At 38.6% G+C, this 4,768-nt stretch overlaps 1 pseudogene; it reads left to right on the forward strand.

The window, feature by feature from the left end:
• The first annotated feature begins 2,121 nt into the window (after positions 1 to 2,121).
• LOC140527337 (heat shock cognate 71 kDa protein-like) lies at positions 2,122 to 4,060 on the forward strand (annotated as a pseudogene).
• The last annotated feature ends 708 nt before the right edge of the window (positions 4,061 to 4,768 follow it).

Consider the following 4,768-nt stretch of genomic DNA (forward strand, 5'->3'; position numbering starts at 1 on the left):
TCTGACTAGGCTGTGTAGCTCAGCCACTCATTCTAACTTCTGCACAGTCATGTTGCTCATAAAGAACTGGGATGCCTCAGCTTGGTTCCAGTGTTGATCACAGCCCTGAATGTCAGGAACTTTTTGCTCTAATTGCTGTAGGTTATGTGATTTAGGGCAAACCACTTAACTTCTTAGTATCTGTTTTCTCATTCGTGAAATGAGCATAAGACTACTTATCCACAGGAATTTAAGAAAACTAATTAATGTTTATAAAGGCTGTCTTGGGAAAAAAGGCAAAATACTACTGCTACCATATAAAAAGACTACACTGTGAATTTTCTTAGCATTTTTATTAATCATGAGGAATTCAAAACCTGAAGAGCAACCAGGGTAACTTTTCTCTAGGGTTCCAAAATTGAGAGGGTGCTGACAGTATTTGTACACCTTCAATAAGTAAAAAATAACTGGATTGAATACTTAATTTGTAAGGAGAACTAGTGGGATCACCCCAGTTGAGCTCTTCTTTGGTTTGTCCCCTCCATGCTGTCATTTTTCCAAGAATGGGCTTCATCATGCTACAAGAAACCTGTTACCTTGCACCAGGGTAGTATCCTGGACTCTACCTGAATAGGGCCTTATATTCTGAAGTCTGACCTCTCTGGCCTGACTGAATTTGTCTTAAAATGACACCTTTCAGGCTATTTTCTTTAAGAATATTTTGATAGAGGACTGGCCCTGGACTCAAGAAGACCTGAGTTCAAATTTAGCCTCAGTCACTTGACTCTTACTAGCTGTGTGACCCTGGGCAAGTCACTTAACCCTGATTGCCTCTTGCTCCACCTTCCATCCAAAAAAAAAAGAATAAGGTTTTGGAATGCTCAACCTGGGGATTAGAATTGTTAGTTATAGTTTTTCTTAGAACATTTTATAGGAGTAGTTCTATATATCTTATTTTTTATTATGAACTTAAAATTATCAACAGACATGAAGATCATGTCTGAAATTGTTAATTTCTATTACATGGTTGTTTTTTATAAAAAAGTTTGTTTTTAAATTTAACAAGATAGTGAAACAAAAAATTTTCTTATTTGTGTTCCATTTTGGATGTCTTTTTGTTTTCTCCTGTGTAGTTAAAAATTATTGACTTTTTCTTGGTTTTTGTTTGCGTGTATATCACTTTCCACTCTCATCCTATGCCATATAGAAATGTTCTCTGTTTAATTTTCTATTATTTCTTTTCTGTGACAGCTATTTAATTTTCTTTAATCTCATTGGGATAGGAAAATCAGATACCAATCATTTCCTGGATTTTGCATTTGGAGAAACTAGGCTCTAACAGGACAAGAATTTGTTAGAAACTTCTACTGAAGTCATTCTCTCCAACCCCAGACAACAAATAAAAACCAGTGGAAATCATTTTATAATAGCTCCTATTGACAACTGAGGTAAGATAAAGTTAGCAAGAGTCATATTTTGAGAGTTTTATTTTATTCAGATTTATGTGCTGGAGGCCACTCTGAATATTTTCACAACATAAGAAAGGAAACACTGTATGACCCTTGGATATAAAAAAATCAGCAGTGAGAGTAAAAATAAGTAGTACAATGCATTTGTATTTCATTAAACAAAATACAACGTTCTATTTTGAAGCAGATATGAATCTGTCCACTTTCCTTCACTTAATGATTAATATCTGCTATCACACATTAAAGAAACTAATGATATTTGTCTAAGAGAAGGAAAAACTTGAGTTCTAAGGGGTTAGAATAAGGTTGTTGTCTTAACTATCTGAAGTATCTTCAGTGGAAAAGGTATTAATTTTTTTCTCCTTTTTCACCATTGACAAAGCAGGAGTAAAAATTTCAGGGAGAAAAAAAACCCCGTTTCTTTGAGGAAAAGCTTTGTTATGAAAAGATTTGTCTCAGCTCTCAATTCACAGCAAATGGCAAATGACATTAGGCTGCTTTGGAAGGTAGTATCTTTTCTATTCCTGGAATTATTTGGGGAAAAGGTATATGACCAACCAATCAATCAATTAATAAACATTTATTAAGAACCTACTATGTGGGTCTACTCAGTGCACCAGCATCCCTTCTTTCTCCACAGCAGTCAGCTACGACCCCCAGCTCCCCAGCAACCATGTCGAAGGGATCTGCTGTTGGCATTGATATTGGCACCACTTACTCCTGTGTAGGAGTCTTCCAACATGGGAAAGTGTAAATCATTGCTAATGACCAAGGAAACAGGACCACTCCCAGCTATGTCACCTTCACCAACACAGAATGTTTAATCAGTGATGCTGCAAAGAATCAAGTTGCAATGAACCCCACCAACATAGTTTTTGATGCCAAATGTCTGATTGGTCGCAGATTTGATGGTGCAGTTGTACAGTCAGATGTGAAGCACTGGTCTTTTACAGTGGTGAATGATGCAGGCAGGTCTAAGGTCTAAGTGGAGTACAAAGGGAAGACCAAAAGTTTCTATCCAGAAGAAGTATTGTCTATGGTCTTGACCAAGATGAAAGAAATAGCTGAAGTTTACCTTGGGAAGATTGTCCCAAATGCCGTAATCACAGTAGAAGCCTATTTCAATGATTCCCAACATCAGACCACTAAAGATGCTGGAACCATCGCTGGTCTCAATGTGCTCTGAATCATCAATGAGCCAGCTGTTGCTGCTATTGCTTATGGTTTGGACAAAAAGGTTGATGCTGAGAGAAATGTGTTGGCCTTTGACCTTGGAGGTGGTACATTTGATATCTCCATTCTTACCACTAAAGATGGCATCTTTGAGGTCAAGTCCACAGCTGGGGACAGCCACTTGGGTGGGGAGGACTTTGACAACCAAATGGTCAACCATTTCATTGCTGAATTCAAGCAAAAGCACAAGAAGGACATCAGTGAGAACAATAAGGCTATTCGCCGTCTTTGCACCATTTGTGAATGTGCAAAATGCACCCTCTCTTCTAATACCCAGGCCAGTATTGAGATTGACTCCTTCTATGAAGGCATCAACTTCTATACATCAATCACCCGAGCCTGTTTCAAAGAGTTGAATGCTGATCTCTTTTGTGGCACCCTGGACCCTGTGGAAAAGGCCTTGAGATACCAAGCTAGACAAATCACAGATTCATGACATCATCCTGGTGGGTGGTTCCACTCGAATTCCCAAAATCCAGAAGCTTCTGGAAGACTTCTTCAATGGCGAGGAGCTCAACAAGAATATCAATAGTGATGAGGCTGTTGCTTATGGTGCAGCCCTCCAGGCTGCCATTTTGTCTGGAGATAAATCTGAGAATGTGCAGGACTTGTTGCTGTTGGATGTCACTCCTCTTTTCCTTGGAAGTGAAACTGCTGGTGGAGTTATGACTGTTCAGATCAAAGGTAATACCACCATCCCCACCAAGCAGACACAGACCTTTACCACCTATTCAGATAACCAACCTGGTGTACTTCTTCAGGTTTATGAAGATGAGAGAACAATGACAAAGGATAACAACCTGCTTGGCAAATTTGAGCTCACAAGAATCCCCCCAGCACCCAGAGGTGTTCCTTAGATTGAAGTAACATTTCACATTGATGCAAATGGAATTCTCAGTGTTTCTGCTGTGGATAAGAGCATAGACAAGGAGAACAAGATCACCATCACCAGTGATAGAAAACATCTGATCCAGGAAGACATTGAGTGTATGGTCCAGGAGGCTGAGAAATATAAGGCTGAGGATGAGAAGCAGAGAGACAAGGTGTCTTCCAAGAATTCTCTTGAATCTTATGCTTTCAACATAAAGGCTATTGTGGAGAATGAACAACTGCAAAGCAAAACTGGTGATGAAGACAAACAGAAGATCCTTGACAAATGTAATGAAATAATCAACTGGCTGGATAAGAATGAGACTGTTGAGAAGGACAAATTTGAGCATCAGCAGAAAGAATTGGAGAAGGTCTGCAACCCTATCATTACCAAGCTGTACCAGAGTGCAGGGGGCATGTCAGGAGGCATGCCTGGTGGGTTCCCAGGGGATAGAGCAGCCCTATCTGGAGGTGCTTCTTCTGGACCCATCATTGAAGAGGTGGACTAAACAACAGAAAAAAGAGCATTCCACACAGCTTTCCAAAAATTGAAGGACTCAAAATTTGTAGCCAAGGCAGTAGCAGTTTAAAAGTAACATTTAAGCTACTGTGTAAATCTAGGTATTCTGAATACTTGAATGTGTGCAGAGGGAGAGAAGTGAACAACATTGTACTGTATCAGTACTGTAAACAAGTGGAAATGCAATTCTTGTCCTGGAGAATAAAAACTATTTAAAATTGGCACCATAGAAAAAAGAACCTACTATGTGCTAAATGCTAGAGAAACAAAAGACAGTCCTTCCCTTAAGGAGCTTACAATATAATGAAACATTGAGGTATTAGAGAGGAATTCATTTGTCAGATAAAGTTTGGGCTAAATGATCTCTGAATTCTATTTCAAATTGGGAATTCTGTGCCATCTCTTGTCTCCTCTAGAAAATAACTTTTAAAATTAATAACCCTAATTTCACTTTGCTGACAACCAGATAACAGTCAGGAAATGAAAGTAACAGATTTCTGTTACATATGCATGCATGAGCAAGCATGTGAATCATCAGGTGCAAGACACTAGTTGTATCTTCAGATGTTTTATATAAAATTAATCTCTAATGGGCAACTGAACTTATGAAGGAATATTACGAGAATAGTAAAAAAAAAATCAGCTGGCTATCTTGTTTTAACATCTATGAAGCTATCTTCTGTTTCTAGTTGGACTT

Source organism: Notamacropus eugenii, chromosome 1 (genome assembly GCF_028372415.1).
Source record: "Notamacropus eugenii isolate mMacEug1 chromosome 1, mMacEug1.pri_v2, whole genome shotgun sequence".
Taxonomy (NCBI): Eukaryota; Metazoa; Chordata; class Mammalia; order Diprotodontia; family Macropodidae; genus Notamacropus; species Notamacropus eugenii.